The sequence below is a fragment of the Protomyctophum parallelum genome (genome assembly GCF_964188405.1).
Source record: "Protomyctophum parallelum genome assembly, chromosome: 2".
Classification (NCBI taxonomy): Eukaryota; Metazoa; Chordata; class Actinopteri; order Myctophiformes; family Myctophidae; genus Protomyctophum; species Protomyctophum parallelum.
In genome coordinates this window covers 4,299,207-4,310,694 of record NC_139699.1, presented here as the reverse complement: position 1 = coordinate 4,310,694, position 11,488 = coordinate 4,299,207, and the positions used below count along the sequence as shown (strand labels likewise).

At 43.6% G+C, this 11,488-nt stretch overlaps 1 long non-coding RNA gene across 1 annotated transcript; it reads right to left on the bottom strand.

Annotated features, from left to right (window-relative positions):
- Positions 1-133: 133 nt before the first annotated feature.
- LOC310854058 lies at positions 134-3,264 on the bottom strand. The gene is made up of 2 exons (XR_014568850.1): positions 2,188-3,264; positions 134-2,137 (listed from the first exon to the last, which is right to left on the bottom strand). It is a non-coding gene; the product is annotated as an uncharacterized lncRNA (long non-coding RNA).
- Between the last annotated feature and the right edge of the window lie 8,224 nt (positions 3,265-11,488).

Here is an 11,488-nt window from a genome sequence, read left to right as displayed (position 1 = left end):
GAAGGAAGGAAGGACGGACAAGTACAGACTCCTGGGGAACCCCGGTAATGAAGTATAGTGGTTAAACTGCCATGTATGTGGCCTGCTGACGTGAGCAGGACACCAGGCGAATGTAGAAAATGTTTCTCTGTTGTTTTCTTAAGGATATTAAAGCAGCTGCACTATATATAGGGGGCGCCCCCGAGAACTAGGTTTGGGAGAAACTTGCGCATGACGACACGATGGAGACCTATTTCGGAGCACTGTCAGTCTTAGATAAGCCATAGGAAGGTGAACGCATTAACGCCTTATACAGTGTATATATATATATATATATATACAGTATATATATATATATATAGTACCGTTCTGTTGGTTCAGAAGCATCTTACACAGTATTATCATTCTGTTCGTTCAGGAACATTTCGACGCCTCCAAGGAAAACGTTGGAAGCGCAGAGAGATGAGAGCAATTAGGACAGTGGTTCTCATACTGGGGTACCCCCCCCCCCCCCCCACTCTGAGAGTGTACAAAATGGTGTTAATTTGTACACTCTCAGATTTTATAGTAAAGATCGGGGGGTCCCGGAGATAGAAAATGTAATTCAAATGGAGGAGTCTGTGGGCCTAATCCATTACTAACTGGGGTTTTAGGAGGCATGACATCACAGAAGGAGCCAAAGATTTGATGGTTTGTACAGTTTTGTTTTTTCCCGGGGTGTCACATGCACATTCGTTCCTTCGTCCCCTCCTTGTCTGTCCATGTGTGGCGCAAATCGACCCGTTGTCTGTCACTGCCTGAGAGAATTGTCCCAAATTATCGCCCATAGACTACAAGCTTTTTTTTGTTTGTTTTATGTCCTGGGTCTTTGAGGTTTTCAAAATGTCCAGGTTGAAAGGAGTCTGCTGGGTTTTTAGGTTGTTCTGAATCTGGTTCTGATTCTCGTTCTGCTCTTTTGTCCGTTCCAGTCCGGGCCCAGTTCATGGTTCTGTCCGTTCACACGTATTCCTACTATTAGTGGATCTTTGTACTAACCCTTTCATCGCGGTCATGGTTTATATGGTCGCTGTCCGGCCACAGACCCTCTTATCTCCATATACGGCATCAAGGAAAAGAAGCAAAAATGATGTTTGCTATTGTGGGGGAATTTGAACCCAGGAAAGTAACAGTTTTGGACATACACGGTTTACACCCGACAGCGACAATATAACTTGAGCGCATATCTAACCCCCCCCCCAAAAAACCTGCCTTTGCCTCCAATTGTTTGCATCGTCTAAGTCAGCTTCCTGACTCTTGTTTCCGCCCGTCTTTTTGTGCTACGACGTTGTAGTCCAGTGCTATGACATTGTAGTCTAGTGCTATGACATTGTAGTCCAGTGCTATGACATTGTAGTCCCGTGTGGAGGTTGACAGTAGTGTTTATATGGCTGACTGCTGGATGGGGAGCAAAAGAACTACAAAGATGCCACATTATCCGTACTGTATACAAAGCAAGGAGAACCACGGACGTGTTGAGTTTAGTGTGTGTTTGTGCATGAAAAGCAAAGGGTGCTTTGGTGTCTGTTATGTCTCTGGCTGGCTGGCTGTGTGCCTCCACTGCCACCATGCAGTGGCACGGTCTTCCCAACAGAGGGCGGGCGTGTCACACTGCCCAACAGGCAGCATTTCATTTCTGACTTTTCCCTGTCAGCCCCGAGGCCCCTTGCTGTTACTCAGCTGCACCACAGAGGGGAGCTGTTGTCACTGCCTTTTAATATCCCAGTGGAAATCACAGTCTGGGTGGGAGGGAGTTGTACACCATCTGTAGCCGTGGCAACCTAGACTCATTCCTCCACCCACCCTAAACACTGCCTTGCCAAACGGTTGCTCTGTCTGTCTGACACACACACACACACACACACACACACACACACACACTTCTATTACTATACTTGTTGCGAAAGTCTACGTTTCATTTCTCTTTCTTTTTTTCCTTTTTTAACCTTAAATGCCAAAAATTGCCAAAAGTATAAATCGGGCGTAACGCCAACCCTTAAACCTATAAATGTCTAATCCTAATCCCAACACCAACATGTATCTTAAAGTAAAAAAATAAGAATAAATTTTCACAATAATATAGCAACCACTTCTCTTGTGAGGACCAGGAAACAACGTCGATCTATTCACCGAAGTATAGAAATACAAGTATACACACACACACACACACACACACACACACACACACACACACACACACACACACACACACACACACTTTGTACTCCTCGCACACCTCTGTACACACCCTCACACATGGCATCATGTCATCGTCCAACTAAAAACATTAACACGTTATGCCTCTAATATTAATACTGATAATGATGATGATGATGATCCAGACAAACACAACGTGTACAGCTGCAGTATTATAGTATTGTACTAATGATTGATGAAGCCCAACAGTGTATGAAACTAAAGACAATGTTATTAAGCCTTTTTATTCTCATTATGTTATGTGCGGTACGTCCTCCAGGGGGCACGTGGTTCTCAGTTTTACAAATGTAAAATGTAAAATGTACAAATGGAACCATTCCATTTGTACACTCTCATTATGCCAGGGGGGTGTCCGTCGTGTGCCCAACGTGTATTTAAACGGTCCCCTGAAATGGTCAAAAAGGTTTTGAGAAGCACTGCCCTCTGAAGGTGTGAGGGAGGGGGAGGACTGCACTTTGACTGACCGGCAGCAGAGACAGATGTCTGAGAGGTGGGCATCTCTAAAATGAAGACGCTATTAAACTCAGTGGTGGAAGAAGAAGGGTTCTGATTTTGTTGTCAGTGAAAGTAGAAATAGTACAACGTAAAAATACTGCTAAACTGTTACTGTTGACATTGGCATCAAAGTGCCAAAAGTTAAAATTATCTTGCGTGGGGTTTTTTTTCCCCCCACACGTTTTCTAAATGTTGCCAAAATATTATGGCATAAGTGGTTAATGTATGTTTTTGTAATAATTATCTAAATATGCAAAGTAACTAAAGCTGTAAAATTGACTATACAATATTTGCCTCGGTTGTGTAGCTGCTCATGAGTACAATGGTAAAGTAAGTAAAACTACTAGATTACAAGTACTTTCCACCACTTGGACAGTGTTTTTTTTCCTCATTTCTTTTCGTATTAGTCACCTTGAGCAGAACGTTCAAATGATATAGCAGCCTGCTGCCGGTTCAAAGCTGAGTCCTTTCTCCTCTTCTCGACTTTGGTTTGCCCAAGTACTAAGGGATTAAATGTATTTTACAAATACTCAACGTGTACTGGTTGTCTTTTCTTTGGCCCTTTTGTTGTTGCTTCAAACTGTTAATGTTTTTGAGGGGCGCTAGCCCCTCCAATGCATGGCTTTTGATATCGTAGGGCTGCCATAATTCATCAAAGTCCATAGACTATTCCAATATTGTTTAGCCCATTCTGACCTGAGATCAGATTCTAAAAATGTCTATTACATCCTGACAGTTTCATTATTAACCCATTCTGACCTGAGATCAGATTCTAAAAGTGTCTTCGATTCTTCAAAAATAGCAGACCTACAAGCTCGTATCGCGCCACTCGGTGGCGCGATATGAGCTTGTAGATCTGCTATTTTTCAATAGCTAAAGCATAACATGATGCCAACACCAAAATGGGTGCCCGGTCAGAATGGGTTAGAGCACTTATGACATAATTCGTTTGCCACTGCCAGCCAAGTCTGTGGACTTTGAGGATAATACAATGTTTTTAGAGCAGTTATGTCATAATTCGTTTGCCAGCAAAGTCTAGGGTCTTTAATGTTTGTTTAGTGCACAAAATGACGACGTAAGACGTCATGTGGCCGATATCAATACAGTGGGCGCCCCTAACTTCACACAAGTGTGATTTAGTTTTCTTCCCCATTCCGCATGATGAAATCCAGATATCTGCAGGATACCAGGACCTTTACCATTGTGTGATACAATGTTCAGGATACCAGGACCTTTACCACTGTGTGATACAATGTTCAGGATACCAGGACCTTTACCATTGTGTGATACAATGTTCAGCATACCAGGACCTTTACCATTGTGTGATACACTGTTCAGGATACCAGGACCTTTACCATTGTGTGATACAATGTCCAGGATACCAGGACCTTTACCATTGTGTGATACAATGTTCAGGATACCAGGACCTTTACCATTGTGTGATACACTGTTCAGGATACCAGGACCTTTACCATTGTGTGATACAATGTTCAGGATACCAGGACCTTTACCATTCATTGTGTGATACAATGTTCAGGATACCAGGACCTTTACCATTGTTGTGATACAATGTTCAGGATACCAGGACCTTTACCATTGTGTGATACAATGTTCAGGATACCAGGACCTTTACCATTGTGTGATACACTGTTCAGGATACCAGGACCTTTACCATTGTGTGATACAATGTCCAGGATACCAGGACCTTTACCATTGTGTGATACAATGTTCAGGATACCAGGACCTTTACCATTGTGTGATACAGTGTTCAGGATACCAGGACCTTTACCATTGTGTGATACAATGTTCAGGATACCAGGACCTTTACCATTGTGTGATACACTGTTCAGGATACCAGGACCTTTACCATTGTGTGATACAATGTTCAGGATACCAGGACCTTTACCATTCATTGTGTGATACAATGTTCAGGATACCAGGACCTTTACCATTGTTGTGATACAATGTTCAGGATACCAGGACCTTTACCATTGTGTGATACAATGTTCAGGATACCAGGACCTTTACCATTGTGTGATACAATGTTCAGGATACCAGGACCTTTACCATTGTGTGACACAATGTTCAGGATACCAGGACCTTTACCATTGTGTGATACAATGTTCAGGATACCAGGACCTTTACCATTGTGTGATACAATGTTCAGGATACCAGGACCTTTACCATTGTGTGATACACTGTTCAGGATACCAGGACCTTTACCATTGTGTGATACAATGTTCAGGATACCAGGACCTTTACCATTGTTGTGATACAATGTTCAGGATACCAGGACCTTTACCATTGTGTGATACAATGTTCAGGATACCAGGACCTTTACCATTGTGTGATACAATGTTCAGGATACCAGGACCTTTACCATTGTGTGATACAATGTTCAGGATACCAGGACCTTTACCATTGTGCGATACAATGATCAGGATACCAGGACCTTTACCATTGTGTGATACAATGTTCAGGATACCAGGACCTTTACCATTGTGTGATACAATGTTCAGGATACCAGGACCTTTACCATTGTGCGATACAATGATCAGGATACCAGGACCTTTACCATTGTGTGATACAATGTTCAGGATACCAGGACCTTTACCATTGTGTGATACAATGTTCAGGATACCAGGACCTTTACCATTGTGTGATACAATGTTCAGGATACCAGGACCTTTACCATTGTGTGATACAATGTTCAGGATACCAGGACCTTTACCATTGTGTGATACAATGTTCAGGATACCAGGACCTTTACCATTGTGTGATACAATGTTCAGGATACCAGGACCTTTACCATCGTGTGATACAATGTTCAGGATACCAGGACCTTTACCATCGTGTGATACAATGTTCAGGATACCAGGACCTTTACCATTGTTTGATACAATGTTCAGGATACCAGGACCTTTACCATTGTGTGATACAATGTTCAGGATACCAGGACCTTTACCATTGTGTGATACAATGTTCAGGATACCAGGACCTTTACCATTGTGTGATACACTGTTCAGGATACCAGGACCTTTACCATCGTGTGATACAATGTTCAGGATACCAGGACCTTTACCATTGTGTGATACAATGTTCAGGATACCAGGACCTTTACCATTGTGTGATACAATGTTCAGGATACCAGGACCTTTACCATTGTGTGACACACTGTTCAGGATACCAGGACCTTTACCATTGTGTGACACACTGTTCAGGATACCAGGACCTTTACCATTGTGTGATACAATGTTCAGGATACCAGGACCTTTACCATTGTGTGATACAATGTTCAGGCAAATATTGGGAAGAATTGGGACATTTACACTGTTTTGCTTCACAATCTTTTAACCACTTAAAGCATTATTTTATACTTATAAAATAGCAGACACAAGCACATCACTTTGTGCCACTATGAGCTTGTAGATCTACTATTTTTGAGAAATCATGAACATTTGTGGCAAATCTTTTTCAGTGGTGGAAAAAGTACTCACATTTGTTAAGTGAAAGTATAAATACTACAATATAGAAATACTTTTAAGTAGAAGTCCGTAATCCAAAATGTACTTATACTTTGTAAAAGTACAGTATTGGTGTCAAGAGTACCAAAAGTAGGACTATACTAATTGTGCACAATGTCCCATCTCAAGTTTTCGAATTTATAAAAAGCCTTTGAAAATAATAATAAATAGCAGATCTGCTCTTTATAAAAAGCCTTTGAAAATAGCAGATCTGCTCTTTATAAAAAGCCTTTGAAAATAGCAGATCTGCTCTTTATAAAAAGCCTTTGAAAATAGCAGATCTGCTCTTTATAAAAAGCCTTTGAAAATAGCAGATCTGCTCTTTATAAAAAGCCTTTGAAAATAGCAGATCTGCTCTTTATAAAAAGCCTTTGAAAATACCAGATCTGATCTTTATAAAAAAGCCTTTGAAAATAGCAGATCTGCTCTTTATAAAAAGCCTTTGAAAATAGCAGATCTGCTCTTTATAAAAAGCCTTTGAAAATAGCAGATCTGCTCTTTATAAAAAGCCTTTGAAAATAGCAGATCTGCTCTTTATAAAAAGCCTTTGAAAATACCAGATCTGCTCTTTATAAAAAGCCTTTGAAAATAGCAGATCTGCTCTTTATAAAAAGCCTTTGAAAATAGCAGATCTGCTCTTTATAAAAAGCCTTTGAAAATAGCAGATCTGCTCTTTATAAAAAGCCTTTGAAAATAGCAGATCTGCTCTTTATAAAAAGCCTTTGAAAATAGCAGATCTGCTCTTTTCAAATGGCCAAAATGTGTATAGGGCATAATCAAGATCTACAAAGTCTGGATGGATGGATGGATTCTCTAAATGTGTGTAGACTTGTACATTTACTAATGCATGTTTAACAATGATTTAACTCTTGAGAGCATAAAAGGGAACCATACAGTATGGACCCATACAGGTCCATTTGGTTTCCCTTTTCACTGTCATGAATCTATAAGATCTATAAGGGTCCATTTGGTTACGACCTCTTCCATCATTTAGCTGGGGACCACCTGGAACCCCCTCAAGGACCACTGGTTGAAAACGACTGTCCCAGTGTTATTTCACTGGTCCATCCTCAGCCCCACAACACGTTTTCAACCTAGAACTTATCATTTCTTTAATGGTGAAAAGCGCCGACCTACAAGCTCACAACATGTAACGTTGCAACGTGTTCTAGGTCATAAAGGTTGGTCTATCTATGTTTGGCTATTTTTGTCGGGGTTTTTTATGGCGTACCTCCATTTTCAAGGCTGATTCTTTGTTTTAATTGAACATGAACAAAAAAATCAAGCCAGGTTCTGGGTTTATCCTTCCTAGTTTAACCCATTCTGACCGGGCACCCATTTTGGTGTTAGCATCGTGTCGTGCTTTAGCTATTTAAAAATAGCAGATCTACAAGCTCATATCGCGCCACCGAGTGGCGCGATACGAGCTTGTAGGTCTGCTATTTTTGAAAAATCAAAGACACTTTTTGAATCTGATCTCAGGTCAGAATGGATTCATAATGAAACTGTCAGGATGTAATAGACATTTCTAGAATCTGATCTCAGGTCAGAATGGGTTAAAGAGCGTGGCATGAGCTGGACTCTTAATTCTGCACCATCAGATGCTCCTGTCATTCAGGGAGTCAGAAACATCTCCTTCCTCTGCCGCCGTCACCTCTCTGTGCCCTCCGTGGCCTCGTGTGCCAGTCTCACCCGTTTCTAGTCGTGTGCCAGTCCAGCTCCATTCAACCGATTGCTTCTCGGTGACTTGCTCCTCGAGGTATTCATCATCATCATCATCAGGGATGTCGTCGGCTTTCCCCTCTGTTATGGTCACTGTCTGATGAGGTAGAAGACCCTCTGTTATGGTCACTGTCTGATGAGGTAGAAGACCCTCTGTTATGGTCACCGTCTGATGAGGTAGAAGACCCTCTGTTATGGTCACCGTCTGATGAGGTAGAAGACCCTCTGTTATGGTCACTGTGATGAGGTAGAAGACCCTCTGTTATGGTCACTGTCTGAGGTAGAAGACCCTCTGTTATGGTCACCGTCTGATGAGGTAGAAGACCCTCTGTTATGGTCACTGTCTGATGAGGTAGAAGACCCTCTGTTATGGTCACTGTCTGAGGTAGAAGACCCTCTGTTATGGTCACCGTCTGATGAGGTAGAAGACCCTCTGTTATGGTCACTGTGATGAGGTAGAAGACCCTCTGTTATGGACACCGTCTGATGAGGTAGAAGACCCTCTGTTATGGACACCGTCTGATGAGGTAGAAGACCCTCTGTTATGGACACTGTCTGATGAGGTAGAAGACCCTCTGTTATGGTCACTGTCTGATGAGGTAGAAGACCCTCTGTTATGGACACCGTCTGATGAGGTAGAAGACCCTCTGTTATGGTCACCGTCTGATGAGGTAGAAGACCCTCTGTTATGGTCACTGTCTGATGAGGTAGAAGACCCTCTGTTATGGTCACCGTCTGATGAGGTAGAAGACCCTCTGTTATGGACACCGTCTGATGAGGTAGAAGACCCTCTGTTATGGTCACCGTCTGATGAGGTAGAAGACCCTCTGTTATGGTCACCGTCTGATGAGGTAGAAGACCCTCTGTTATGGACACTGTCTGATGAGGTAGAAGACCCTCTGTTATGGTCACCGTCTGATGAGGTAGAAGACCCTCTGTTATGGACACCGTCTGATGAGGTAGAAGACCCTCTGTTATGGTCACTGTCTGATGAGGTAGAAGACCCTCTGTTATGGTCACCGTCTGAGGTAGAAGACCCTCTGTTATGGTCACCGTCTGATGAGGTAGAAGACCCTCTGTTATGGACACCGTCTGATGAGGTAGAAGACCCTCTGTTATGGTCACTGTGATGAGGTAGAAGACCCTCTGTTATGGTCACTGTCTGATGAGGTAGAAGACCCTCTGTTATGGTCACCGTCTGATGAGGTAGAAGACCCTCTGTTATGGTCACCGTCTGATGAGGTAGAAGACCCTCTGTTATGGACACTGTCTGATGAGGTAGAAGACCCTCTGTTATGGTCACCGTCTGATGAGGTAGAAGACCCTCTGTTATGGTCACTGTCTGATGAGGTAGAAGACCCTCTGTTATGGTCACTGTCTGATGAGGTAGAAGACCCTCTGTTATGGTCACCGTCTGATGAGGTAGAAGACCCTCTGTTATGGACACCGTCTGATGAGGTAGAAGACCCTCTGTTATGGTCACCGTCTGATGAGGTAGAAGACCCTCTGTTATGGACACCGTCTGATGAGGTAGAAGACCCTCTGTTATGGTCACTGTCTGATGAGGTAGAAGACCCTCTGTTATGGACACTGTCTGATGAGGTAGAAGACCCTCTGTTATGGTCACCGTCTGATGAGGTAGAAGACCCTCTGTTATGGTCACTGTCTGATGAGGTAGAAGACCCTCTGTTATGGACACCGTCTGATGAGGTAGAAGACCCTCTGTTATGGTCACCGTCTGATGAGGTAGAAGACCCTCTGTTATGGTCACCGTCTGATGAGGTAGAAGACCCTCTGTTATGGTCACTGTGATGAGGTAGAAGACCCTCTGTTATGGACACTGTCTGATGAGGTAGAAGACCCTCTGTTATGGTCACCGTCTGATGAGGTAGAAGACCCTCTGTTATGGTCACTGTCTGATGAGGTAGAAGACCCTCTGTTATGGACACTGTCTGATGAGGTAGAAGACCCTCTGTTATGGTCACCGTCTGATGAGGTAGAAGACCCTCTGTTATGGTCACTGTCTGATGAGGTAGAAGACCCTCTGTTATGGTCACCGTCTGATGAGGTAGAAGACCCTCTGTTATGGTCACCGTCTGATGAGGTAGAAGACCCTCTGTTATGGTCACCGTCTGATGAGGTAGAAGACCCTCTGTTATGGTCACTGTCTGATGAGGTAGAAGACCCTCTGTTATGGTCACCGTCTGATGAGGTAGAAGACCCTCTGTTATGGTCACTGTCTGATGAGGTAGAAGACCCTCTGTTATGGACACCGTCTGATGAGAAAGAAGACCCTCTGTTATGGACACCGTCTGATGAGGTAGAAGACCCTCTGTTATGGTCACCGTCTGATGAGGTAGAAGACCCTCTGTTATGGTCACCGTCTGATGAGGTAGAAGACCCTCTGTTATGGACACCGTCTGATGAGGTAGAAGACCCTCTGTTATGGTCACTGTCTGATGAGGTAGAAGACCCTCTGTTATGGACACCGTCTGATGAGGTAGAAGACCCTCTGTTATGGTCACCGTCTGATGAGGTAGAAGACCCTCTGTTATGGTCACCGTCTGAGGTAGAAGACCCTCTGTTATGGTCACCGTCTGATGAGGTAGAAGACCCTCTGTTATGGACACTGTGATGAGGTAGAAGACCCTCTGTTATGGTCACCGTCTGATGAGGTAGAAGACCCTCTGTTATGGTCACTGTCTGATGAGGTAGAAGACCCTCTGTTATGGTCACCGTCTGATGAGGTAGAAGACCCTCTGTTATGGACACCGTCTGATGAGGTAGAAGACCCTCTGTTATGGTCACTGTCTGATGAGGTAGAAGACCCTCTGTTATGGACACCGTCTGATGAGGTAGAAGACCCTCTGTTATGGTCACCGTCTGATGAGGTAGAAGACCCTCTGTTATGGTCACCGTCTGAGGTAGAAGACCCTCTGTTATGGTCACCGTCTGATGAGGTAGAAGACCCTCTGTTATGGACACTGTGATGAGGTAGAAGACCCTCTGTTATGGTCACTGTGATGAGGTAGAAGACCCTCTGTTATGGTCACCGTCTGATGAGGTAGAAGACCCTCTGTTATGGTCACTGTCTGATGAGGTAGAAGACCCTCTGTTATGGTCACCGTCTGATGAGGTAGAAGACCCTCTGTTATGGTCACCGTCTGATGAGGTAGAAGACCCTCTGTTATGGTCACCGTCTGATGAGGTAGAAGACCCTCTGTTATGGTCACCGTCTGATGAGGTAGAAGACCCTCTGTTATGGTCACCGTCTGATGAGGTAGAAGACCCTCTGTTATGGTCACTGTCTGATGAGGTAGAAGACCCTCTGTTATGGTCACTGTCTGATGAGGTAGAAGACCCTCTGTTATGGTCACCGTCTGATGAGGTAGAAGACCCTCTGTTATGGTCACTGTCTGATGAGGTAGAAGACCCTCTGTTATGGTCACCGTCTGATGAGGTAGAAGACCCTCTGTTATGGTCACTGTGATGAGGTAGAAGACCCTCTGTTATGG